This window comes from Pleurodeles waltl, chromosome 11 (assembly GCF_031143425.1).
Source record: "Pleurodeles waltl isolate 20211129_DDA chromosome 11, aPleWal1.hap1.20221129, whole genome shotgun sequence".
NCBI lineage: Eukaryota > Metazoa > Chordata > Amphibia > Caudata > Salamandridae > Pleurodeles > Pleurodeles waltl.
The window spans coordinates 64,768,910-64,782,049 of record NC_090450.1 but is presented as its reverse complement, the minus strand read 5'-3'; positions in this window follow the sequence as shown (position 1 = coordinate 64,782,049).

The window sequence follows — 13,140 nt, the reverse complement described above, 5'->3', positions numbered from 1 at the left end:
AAGTTGAGGATATAACTGCACAAAGTGAGGCTACGCCTAGCATTAAAATAATTACTTTCCCGGGGGAGGCTGCAGCTGGCATTTTCTGGATGTGTCTCTCTATTGGGAAGTTGAACTAAGGATTTCCAGGCCACACCTGTTCATGTTCGAAGTACATTAGGCATGTGGCTGCGAATGGGGAAGCCACACACTAGCTGTTCAATCCATAACTAGTCATGAGGAGGATACACTAAACATTAAAGCATATAGCTGTGCACGGGGAGGCGGTTCTAGGCATTTCCAAAGGTGGTTCAATACATTCCTCAAGGTTTACCTGCACTTAGGAGTGTCATTGAATTGTTGTGACTGTGCATGAAGAGGATACCCCAACCATTTAAGTGTGTAATTGGGATGTGGAGGCTTTAGTGATTATTCTATGCAGGGAGAGATGGCAGGACACTTGAGGCTGAACCAAAGCGCACGGTGAAAGATTTGCCTGTTGAGTCTAAAGGTTGTGCAAAGCATTGAGGCTTAAACTTGGGCATTCTGAAGTTGCACTGGGCATTTGAGGCTCCCCTTCTATCTGTCTGGTCTTTCCGTGAGAATGCGTGGCTGTGCTTGGGTAACAGAGGCTCTGCTTGTGGAGATTAACTATTTACACTGCTTTAGAAACTGTGTATTTTGGCTTTACACCATGCCCCAGAGGGCATTCTCATAGTATTCAAGGTTCTGTCTGGTGACTCGGAGCATTCAATGGGCATTCATTGCACTGGCTGTGTATTCAGAGTTCTGAATAGGCATTCAGAGCTCTAAGCATCTGAGGCTGCACCTTATCGATCGGGCTGTTCTAGGGCATTGAGAATGTGCAACAACATTGAGGATACGATTGGCCAGAGGCACTTTAGTTAGGTGCAGCAAATCCTCCCCTTCTGCATCGTCACTCCAGATTTTCATCTTTTTCTGGACCCTATTTTTGCTAGACTTAGATCTCTGTGGACTTTTACACCTGATAAACAGGAGTGAAGAGTCTGTGCTGCCCCTTTAGACATTGGTACATTGGCTTATCCCTGATTGGCATATATAACTTGCTTACAAGTCCTTAGTATAAGGTGTAAAAAATGCCCCCAGGACCTGGAAGTTAAATGCCACCTGTGGACTGCAGCACTTATTGTGCCATCCACAGTGTGGGCCTGTAAAAGATGGCTTTATGCCTATCACGTGTAGCCTAAAAAATCCTGTTAAACCTGTCAAAATAATCCTTTTTGACAGGTGAGATGCCCTGCTTTTAAATTCTTAGTCAACCGCCAAGTACACTTTGTTGCCCACAAGGTAGGTGCCTGATATTTAAAACTGGAATTTTTGCAAAATTAAAGTTACCATGTACGTCTCTTGTTTTGCCTATCCTCTCACCCCTTGATGTGAAAGCTTTACAAGATCTTTAAATAACTAATCAAATAAAAATTAAATCTTGCATTTGATTACAAACGTGTTTTATCAGAAACTGATAAGCTTATACCTGGAGACAAAGCGATTGCAGTTCCAAAATATATTTGAGGATTATCTTCATGTCATAGGCCTGGGCGGAGATCACCGAATTCCGCGGACTTGATTAAAAACTCAGTGGATTTCCGCAGAGGCAGAGTTCCGTGAGCTGTGGAGTCCTTAATGCGCCCGATCTCGGAAGCTCTAAGCAGGGTCGGCGCATTTAGGAGAGGGCTGTAGGCAGTGCACTGCACACAGGGTAGGCCGGAGCACAAGAGGCCTGAAACTGCAGCTTTCTTTCGCCGCCTACGGCCATACACAGACAAGGAAAAAGAAGAAAAGAAACAAGGACTTGCCTGGGTCCTCCAGGGGGTCCTCGTCGTTCTCCGCGGCAGTCTAGCTCTCTGTCCCCTAGCGGGCTAGCTGAGTTTTTGGGAAACTCTGTGCTCCAAGGGGAGCACGGTGTGCCAAAAACTCTGTTAGCTTTGGCAGCAGAGCGGAACTCCCCACCTGTTTTACTTCAAGTATTTTACCAGGGGTTGGCATCATGCCATGGGCACCCACAATTTGCCAAGTATTACCCACATTATTGGTGGCCAGCATTTTAACATGGTTGGCAATAGACATCCTCCCTTGTCTGACCCTAAGCTGACATTAATTATCGCCATTACCAGTCTTGGCAATGGTATCATCCCACGGATTCCCACAAGTTACCGAGAAGGACCACCATCATGTGAGTCCACAATTGTACTAGAGATGGGAACCCGTCAACATTTCAATGACGCCCATAACTTGCTAAGAATAATCCTCATCGTGCCAGGGGCAACATATTATTTACACACTCCTCATTCATGCACTTGCACTGAATTACAATTACAATGACAATAGACTAACATGCATGCACACATGACACATGTGCATGCATAGATAAAGAAGATTTCTTTTTTTGGCGGGGCACAGTCCCTTGCTAAAATACAAGGCTGACACAGGGGCCTCCCTTTCTGCCATAGAGGTGAAAAGTTTCTTATCGCCACGCCTATAACACTCCTGATAAGACCTTAGTTCCTCAGCATCTATTTCATACTCCCCTTTACCCACAACACAGTGCTTCCTATTCAAACCATCAATGGCCCTTTCATCCATTGTCCATAGTATAGCCAATAAACCTCTTACTAGCATGTGTGGATGTACCTAATTCATTCAGTCCCTGCAGCATCCAATGCTTACACACCCTACCACACCTTCAAACCTCACACACAGTTTCCTTTTAGGACAACCTGCAACCAACAGCCTTTCAACCGTGCACGCAAAGGGCACCCGGTGGAAATCAGAGCACAGCATGACCTTGTCAGTGTTATGAAGTGCTGTAAAAATCAAACATATGGTCAGGGCTACTAGATTTATGCGTTTCTGCGGCAGCAGCAAATTGTGCATAATTATGGATTCACCACATAATCCGCCATCCGATGCTTAATCTGCATATTTTACCGAAAAAAATGTTTTTCGCTCAAACAGATCAAAGGGTGCAAAACATTCACTGACTTGAATTTTTGTGCATCACAGGGCTTTTCAAAAAGGTTGAATGGCCACCTTTCAGTTGCTTATAGCTGTATTTGAGTTTTAAATTGGTACTAATATGGTGAACTCTTTTCCCAAATACTGGTCAAACATGTATTAAATAATGAAGCAATACTATTGTGAAATGTGCAGCATTTTGCGTCATAATTTGCCTTTGCCTGCTGCGAAATTGTCAACCCTGCAATATGGTCCTCCATTGCCACATAATTCCAATGGGCTTAATATGGAATAACTACCTATTCATTAATATTGCGCGCCATTTGGGCCTCACAAGGGCTGTAGGAAAGTTCGACATAAATACCAATATTACACAGTAGCAGAATGATAGTTGGTTTTATCCTTCACAACGTGCAAGCAGCCGTTTTAGTGTAAATGCCACAACAGAGTTACCTCAAAATGGCGCTAGATGGTTTCATTGAGGCAAAACCTAAAATTGTTGCAAATTTTTAGCACGGAACAAGGGTTACCCTATGGAAGTCTACAGACGCCAACACTGCTGCTAGTGAGCCAGAAGCTGGAACCAGGCATGCCAGTCCTCTCACGCACAGGTCACTGCTAAAGGCAACACGAGGCTGGTCCTTCTGCAGATAAGCGAGTACAGATGAATGGATGTGTGTATAAAAAGCACCAACCCAAGTAAGTCAAAGACAGCCGGACACTGTTTATTTCATCTCTATCCTATTGACATGTTGCGATATTGCACAAAAAGCTGTACTTTGGGCTAGTGAACCACCATCTCTCATGTTCTAGACTTTCCTTTACTAAATAATTGTTTTCAGCTTCTCAAGGTCGATTGAAGCCTAAACACTGCAAATCCCAGAATAGAAGTCCAGGCATCATAAATAAATGGTGCCTTATTTGGCAACATCATCTCTACTGTACTGAAAAACAGCCCGGTAAGGCCACCAGCCATGTGTCAGCTGCTGCATAAACGCCCGCGTGTAAATAAATACCTATAGACCTCTAACTGGGCTCATTGGCATCAGGAATCAATCAACTGGCTGCAGTATCCCATCATCCAATTATTGAGGTCCAGGTTTGCACTGGACACACGAATTGTCGAAAAAAAAGGGTCAAACATGAAACTACAAGTCCCATAATGCAGTGTTCCTGGCTAAAATGAACAGGCTAAATACAAAACAGTCTAATTAGTTCTCCCATTTGGCATATTTTCCTTACAGAGAAACTACGTGATAAGATTAGCAAGACAGAGTTCCGAGCTGCCTGCAGCTAAAGATGCCATTCTGTAACTCGATTTTTATTTTCATTTTTCCAGACACTGCTTGTACAGCATTGTTTGTTTTCAAAAATAGGAAAATCCGAAAACAACTGACTGACGTAGAAATGAAAACATATACCCATCCCCCTCTATTTGTGCTTGAGGCTGCAGTGTCTGGCTAATGGGAGTGTTCTTTTTATAAGCCTCAGACATTCCTGTCAGTGTGAGGAATGAAGCAGTTCCGGGAACTCCCTTGGTTACGCCGATACCTCACAAGGAAAGAAACGTGCAGCGTTTTGTTTATTTGCTCTCCAAAGAATGCCCCTTTGAGCAGCTGCATAATTGGGTTGCGCGTCTTTTAGAAAAGAGTGCTCCTCTGTTACACAGTGGAGGGTATTTTTTTCAAAGTAGCAGTGTAATACACAAACCTCTGATGATGTCAGCTTGTTATTGACTTTCCAAGTCTGAATGACTGAGCAAAGGAGAGGGGGAAGGGCGGACTCAATCTAGTGCAGGCGGTGTGACCAGCCAAGCAAAAATGAGCTCTCAAGGTTGAGCTGTGGGGGATGGGCTGTCTGCGAGATCCTGCACGTTAAAAGGCACGCTGGCTCTCAGAAGGAATTCAAGTTAAAGGGATGACGGAAAGTCACACAGTCCCAAAGGCGGAGGCAATCCAGCTGCTCATGTTTTATATTAAATACTCTGCATAGCGTGTATCGTATCGGGGATCACTCATTACGAGGTAACTTCTGTGAGTGCATTTACTTTATCTTTTGATGCTATAGCTCCGTATTAAGTAGATGCTCTCATGTGATGATGATTATTATTTTTGCACAGGCCATGTTCTGGTGCACAAATGGGAACCATTTTTTTTCGTGAGCAGAAAAGGTCAAAGCTTAATTTGATTCGGTGTTTGCAGGTAGGGTCCACAGGACTAATTTTGGGTGGAAAGCGCTTTATTTTTTTCACAGAAGACTGTGACGGAGCAAAAGAGAGAAACACAAAAAGTGGAAGGAGGAAGAGAAATACAGGAAAAGCAGGGAGGAAGGGAGAAATCAGAGAAGCACAAGCATTTGCAATACAGTGGGTATCGCGTTTCCTCAAGTTTCCTGGAGTTAGAGCTATTAGCGTTGTAAACTCCTAACTGGACTTTTCATGCCACATAAATTGAAAATGAAAAGTAAAACAGCTGACATAAGCAAACCCATTCAATGCGCCATGGCCGCCATGAGCTTGAGTTCGAAGGAGAGACACAAAAGGAAAAAGAAGTTCGCTCTCAGTCAAACATATCACGTATCAGAAAATGTGCAATTATCCATGTCACAGGGTAGATGTCCAAGGCGGTAACCAAACTGCCCCGAGGAGGGACAAACGTAAAGTGTTTACCAAAAATAACAAAGGATTTCTGAAAGGCAAGCCCATGATCGAGGTATAGTGATGGACGTTTGGTGGGCGTGGTTGAAAGCCCACAGATCTTTTACAACACGTCAGAGCACTTGTGCGCTCGACCTAAAAAACTGAAGAAGATAAAGGGGCAGGTAGTGGGTGTATGGTGGCGGAGGAAAGAGGCATGATATAGAATGAAGACTTTGCAGGGTATCTTGCAAACTTGATATTTGGAAAGCTGGCTGCAGGCTTTTCTGAAAAATATTTGGGTGCCAAAACTTATTACTTTCCAAATTAAGCCCCGCTGAAGAGAACGGTTTCTCGTGTCCTCAGAAACAGAACCACTCGAATGCCTCAACAAAAATGGAAATGGTTGATAAAAGGGCCAAAGAGATGGGTGATTTCATTAATGAGCAAATTTGGAAATTATGAGAAACTTTAGAATGGGAGAGGATGTGGTGCTACCTGAGCTTCCGACTTTGGAACAGGGGAACTAGATTAGAGTCTCAGTGTCGGCTCAGTATCCTTTGATTCTGAGCAAATCACTTATTCGTCCTGTGCCTGAAAACAAAAACAGGCATTTGCAATGCAATGGGTCTTGCATTTGCTTGAGTTATAGCTATTGGCGTTGTAAATTCATAACTGGACTTTTCTTGTCATATAAATTGGTCAACCCTGCCGCATGATTTAGTCTTTTACTGCCACATAATTCCAGTGGCCCTGCATATAACTAAAGCACTTCCATTTACCTTCTTCCTCTATCTGCAGCCAAAAAGGAAAATTTTGCCATTTAGCATCTTCTGCCATGCTAATTCCAATAGAATACCACTTTCACCACCCCAATTCCCAAAACAAGGCAGCCACAGAGGAGTAACAAGAGAAATAAACTAGGAAGGTCCCTCAAACATGAGTGGTTAAGCAGTCATAGTGAAATAAGGATGTTAAGTTGGCCCGAATTATGGTCATGGTCAATAAAACATATACAATTATCATAAAAACCTTTATCAGAAATAAACGTTTGGCATTAGACTGTAATACTCAGAACAGCCCTTAGAGGACACCACAATGAAAATAGCATTTGTAAGAAACATAGACATGTTTCCATATAGTAAGACCCTAGAGGACATAACACATGAAAAGAAAATGACTGAAAGTATTGCAGTATAACCATATATTTAGCCCCTAGAGGGTGTAGCGCATTACACATTTTCAGGGCTAGCAGGCCTACTACAACAATAATACAAACAAGACCCTGAAACACAAACTACTCTAAGCTGTAAATCAAAAGCCATGAGAGAGATTAAAAAGACACTGAATGGAGGGAGGGGTGATTATTTTGGGGTCCCCAATAACATAATGTGGGGACCCATATCTGATCTAGACAGAAAGAGCAGGTTGCGGTGAAGGTGCAGCAAATATTGTAGTATGTTGACTGTAATGCTCAGAAGAGCCCCTAGAGAACACCATCATAAAAATATCATTTGTAAGAAACATGGTCATGTAACTATATAATTAGTCCCTAAAGGACATAACCACATGGAAATAGGATTGCACAAAGCACTGTAATGTAACCATATATTTAGCTTCTAGACCGCATAGTGCCTTACACATTTTCAGGCCTAATACAATACTAAGGTGATTAGAACACAAACTTCTCCAAGCAGTAAACCAAACGTTCCAGCCATAAGAGAGGTTAAGAACAGGCTGATTGGTGGGAGGGGTTATTATTTTGGAGTCCCTACTAACCTAGTGTGGGGACCCACATATGCCCTAACAGAAAGAGTGTATCATGCTGAACATTTTGGGGGTTGTCCTATTGCCCTAGGACCACCACAGGCTGAGTTATGGGCAAAAATGTTTTGAAAAAGAATACTTGCAAAGCATTATGGGGCGACTTTTCCTGAGTGCAGTGAATATTGTCGTATTTGCTCTCCCGCTGTGCCCAGAGAGCCGGGTTGAGGATTTCTGTTATTTAGTAAAGCATTTATCAAAGTGTTTTGGGGAAAGCTATGGAGCATGAAGGGGAGAGCCAAAATAAATGACTATGATTAGGTAACAGTGTGAAAAGTGTGCCACTGCTCCAATACCACCAATGGCGTTTGTGCAGTGTTCACGCTGTGAGGGACATGGCTGACATGGAGCATGAAGGGGAGAGGCGAAATAAAAAATAGTTCACCCACGCTTCTGCAATCGTGCAATCATCCATGTAACAGGGTCAGTCTGCAAGGTGGTAAAAAAACCACCCCAAGGCGGGACAAATGTAGAGCAATTACCAATGTCATCAAGGGATTTTTGTGTGAGCGAGTGAAAGTGATGGGCATGTGGTGGGCGTGGTTAAAAGCCCACAATACTCACAACAGCTCAAAGCACTTGCGTGCTCGACCTAAAAAGTATGCAACCTTGTGTAATGTAACTGGTGCTCATGTAATGTGCTTCGGGTGGAGGTTGTGCTATATAAAACTGCAAAAAAAGCAATGGTAGCAGTGGAGACAAAAGAGTTACACATCCCGGGGAGGGGAGGAAAGAGTATCGCTAATTTATATTCTTCACTTATAAGAAAAAGTATGTGCAACTTGTATTATGTTATTTCTAGTAAAATTTCAGCATTTCTTCTTATTTAGTCTAAAATAACCGTCACTCTGTATATGGGTATTAAAGCAGAGAAGAACCTTGAAGTAGTAGAAATGTCCCACCTGTCCCTCTATCATTCTAAAGGATGATCATCAAAGTGTCTCATAGCTGAAACGATGCACCCTGGATAACACATCCCAGTCTAGTCAAATGGCAGCCAGTGGTAGGCTCATGACCGACAGATGAAATATGTATAACTTCCTTTGGAGTTGCATTTTGGCTACAACAGTCCATAGAGAAGGCAATTTTCAAAAGGAAGTGACCTGAAAGAAATGTTCTCCACTGCTAAATGATATTTGCTCTGTTCAACAAAAATACTACAGACATTTGCTCTTCGGTGCTCAGTCATTGCAAGGTAAGCCATATCCGAAGCGGCAGTTGAAAGGATTATTAAACATTCAAGGCTCAAGAATGAAGAAGGGGAGATAGCACACCAGCACACTCTAGTAGTCTATGCCTGAAGTAGTAAGGATGAAGGCAAGTGTCATTAAAACTGGTGGGCAGTACAATCAAAGGAATGCTATATCCCACATCAACAGGCAAGCATGCATAAATACAGCAGGAGGAAGAGTTAATGGTCTATCTGTACTTCTCCAGCAGCAACACTTAATAGCTACCTTGTAAGCTCAGCAATGGCTATGGACACTAAGGGGGTCATTATGATGCTGGGGGTCTTGAGACCGCTAGGGTTGCAGTGGCGATCTGACTGCCGCCAAAGCGGTGGTCCAACCGCCACATTAAGACCTTGGCGATTGTGCCACAGCTGGACCGCCAGCACCACCAGTTTTCCTCCACAGGAGGGAGTGACGGTGCTGGCGGTCTTAATCCACCAGAGCAGTGATGCATGCAGCGTCGCACTGGGGAAATCCGACCCCCCTCTCCGCCACCTTTTACATGGCGGTAGACCACCATTTAAAGGCTGGCGGAGATGGGGTGCAGGGGGCCCTAGGGGGACCCCTCGACTGTCCATGCACTTGGCATGGGCAGTGCAGTGGCCCCCATGGCTAGCCCTATTGTGCTGTTCACTGTCTGCATTGAACAGCACAATGGGTGCTGCTGCACCCGACACACTGCAGCATTGCCGCCGGCTCAATTATGAGGCGGCATCAAGTTGAGGATGTTCCTCGCTGGGCCAGCAGGCAGAAACACCATTTTCGCCCGCTGACCCAACAGGGAACTCGTAATGGGGCACGCGGGAAGGCAGCTGCACTGGCGGAAACCTGACCGCGGAAGTTTAGCGGATGGCCTTTTCCGTCCACCAAACCCGTAATGACCCCCTAAATCTCCAATGAAGTAGAATACTATAGTTTCATGACCTTGTTCAGTATGGTAGCTGCCACTTCTGTTCAGATAGGCATTCATTCTAGTTAGGAGAAAAATTGAGAATTGCATAACCTGTTATCAGAATAGAGGTCGAAATTCCACCAGACAGATTTGAAATTAATGAGCTGAAGATTGAAGGAATGAATCCAGAAATTGCCTTAATGCACATCAATAGGCCTGAAGCAATGGTTTCAAAAACATTGGTTGCGCCTGTTAAGTTTGATGAACGGAAGATAGGGCTTGATTTAGAGTTCGGGAGATGGGTTACTATATCACAAATGTGACATATCCCGTCTACTGTACTACTAGTGCATTATACAATGGCACATGTAACACAGCAGACAGGTTATCTGTTACTTTTGTGACGGAGTACTCTGTCCACCAAACTCGAAATCAGCCTAAAGTGTGCAATAGGTCAGCAAAATAAGTTGGAAATGACATCTGCAGTAGTCACCGGATTTCAGATGCAGACTCGGCTGCTTGCAAGGTGAAAGTATCTGCCGCAAAGATCAAAGACACACCTTTTTGGGTAAAATTACAACAAGCTCATTTAACTAATCAAACAGTGTATTTACCATGTCTATTTTTCACTATGGAGCATTTTCAATTTTCTTGGAGGAGGATACAATGTAAAGCCATAGCATTTTACTGTTAGCACGAAGATATAACTTGGAGTAATCCACAGGAGTGTTCCTTTGTTCTCACTAGATTAGAAGCATTCCAGAGGAGGGTTTTTATAAGGTGAAATTAAATGAATGGAACAGTTGCGGAAAGCAATTTGCTAGCAATGCCAGGCCTAAAAGGGTTACCGGCCCTCTACAGAGTGATATAATCACAGAGGAGTGAATATCCTAGCAGGTTGATTAAAGCACATCTGATTATAAATGCAGTACACTTTATGTCCAGCAATGGAATTCAAGTAGAAATTTGCATGCATGAAAAAGGCACTATACATTTTCTTATACAAGTCTGAGGATGTGTGTTTTTGACAATCCTAAAAACAAAGTGCAGAATACCTCATGTAGGAGACATAAAGGATGTGGGTCTTAAGCAACAGAGGACAGTTTTACTCCCTATTCTCTTATTAATAAGAGAGTGTACAATGCTTTTCTTATGAGTGGTTGCTATTTGAGATAAATTATAAAACTCAAACATGGCAGACTCTTTTCAGGGCTGCCAAGGCACTTTATTCACCTTCAGAGTTTGTAATGTTTGTTATTATATCTGACCCTGTACCTGTTGCAGAAGAGTTAAATCTTCTTTTGAAGGGTTGTGGGTGGCAGAAATAATAGTCACAATTGTATATACTAATTTTGAAGGCAAGCAAATGTCCATAACCATAAATGTTGTCTGTGTTATTTCTTTATCAGCTTCCTTAATTCTTTCTACAGCTTCTCTTTCAGAATATGCCAGATTTGCCTATATATTAGCATGAATTAAAGCGGATAGGAATCTTTTACTTTATACGGGTGTGGACCAAGGCTGAAATCACTCAAATCCATGTCCTCACTAAGTTTCTACACATTTTCTTTCACAGCACTGGACCGGAATGAATTAGCCATCTTTGGCATGAATTACCAACACTATTTGTGGTTACTGTCATATGAAATATCTGGGTATGAACTGTTCCCATTGCTGCTAGGCACTGCAAGTCTATTATGACCCCTTGAGCGGTAACAGTCTTTTGTTACTAAAGCCAAAGGAATCTGTAGCAATGGTTTACTGCAACCAAATATATATTTATATTGATTAACACTTGTGAGTGGCCCAATATGGACTAAGAAAAGTACCCCAAAGACTTTGTTAAAGATAAAAAGGGGGGGGTGGGGGGGCAGGAGGGCTCTGCTGGTTTTGCAACAGTAACAATTGACTGGTATATCTGTTCGCAAATAGTGCATTGCTGCACATATCTTTTGTAAGCTTTGGTAAATATAGCCACCAGTATTTTTGTTATAGAATTGGTACAATAGCACTGATGCGAAGTTGAGCCAAATATGCCCTCTCATGAGCTGCCCCAATTAAATCTCATGTAGCTTGCTTATTTGGAATATGCCTGCTCACCCTCTGGGTATGAAAACCATATGAACATTGTCTTTAGTGAGGGTGTAGAAATTTTAGAGGAAAAACCATCAAGTGCTTTTCCCCTTTCAAAACCGCGTTTATTGGTACTAAAATGTCCGTATCCATTGTAGTTTCAGATCTAGTTACTGCAGCCACCTTAACAGTTTGTACTGCTGTTTTTGCAGCCAAATCAGCTGCACAGTTCCCTTTCAAAATGCAGTCCTTTAGTTTTAGGGCCCATGATGTCCTATACATGGACCAAAGGAAGCTTGTCATATAGCTACAATTCCCCAAAATTGGTTATATTTTAATGACTTCCCTTTTGAATCTTTGAGTCCATTTGAGTGTCAATACAGAAACAGTACACTATATTCTTGTGCACTGAATGCTAAATCCAACACAAAAAGGGTAAAAACTAAAGAATCAGCTTTCTGAAGAGCAAGTAACCGGAAATGTATCTCTGCGAGCTGTGCAGTGAAATCACCTAAAACTTTAATGTGTGCGCTTAGTAGCTTGAGGTTGTCACCCTCCAAAATCCCATGCACAGTACCACAAACCGCAGAGTATTTCTGTTCAGTACCTGCAGCAGTCTGTGCAGAGCCATCTGTGTAATATGCACTCTTCCAATCATTATGGGGAAAATATTTGAAGTATGTGGAATATCCTGTGTGTATTGCAATAATTCCTGCCTACAAAGTGTAGGATCACATTCAAATTTTATGCCGTTGGCATTTAAAGAAGTTGCCCACTGCCCCCAACGAATGTGTAAAGTATAGGTACTCATAATCATTTTCTCACTGTGAAAAATTTCATTCTGGGGTGTGCCCAAAGGCTGCATCAATGCTATGACTTTCCCAAGGAGATAGGGTAGGGTGGAAGATTAAGGGAACTGAAAAGAAAAATATACCTTTTCTGAAGATTACTAGAAAATACTTTCTTGAACATCTTTATTGACCATTTTGCAGAAGCTTATCTTAGACTGCCTGCAGTCTATATATATTTTAAATTGTGTAGTCTAAATTCTACTGGGTGTACTACATTTTAAACTAATGAACTGCATTACTGTCACAGGATGGACCTTGTAGCATTATAGCATTTTAATTTACACATCACGTTTCCCCAGTGCAAACACCAGGATTTAACTAAGTGACTCATTAGTTACACACCTAGGCATCTGAATTCTGTAGTGATAGAAGAGCTTTCCACCCAAAGCAATGCATTTCCACAGATCAGTTTGACTTGCGTTCATTGCATTAAATTATATATTCCATTATCTGTAAGCCAAACAAAATAGTTACAGAACATCTTGTTCTTTTTAACTACCTGTCTGAGCCCCCTCACCACACTCACTGACCTGCTCCACTGTACTCACAATCACGATTCCCATATTGTTTTATGCACTTCCACAGTCTTTTCAGCTTTGAGCAAAACGGCCTTGCTGAAAGTACAGGCTGAAATAATTGTAGCACCAAAGCCCATAA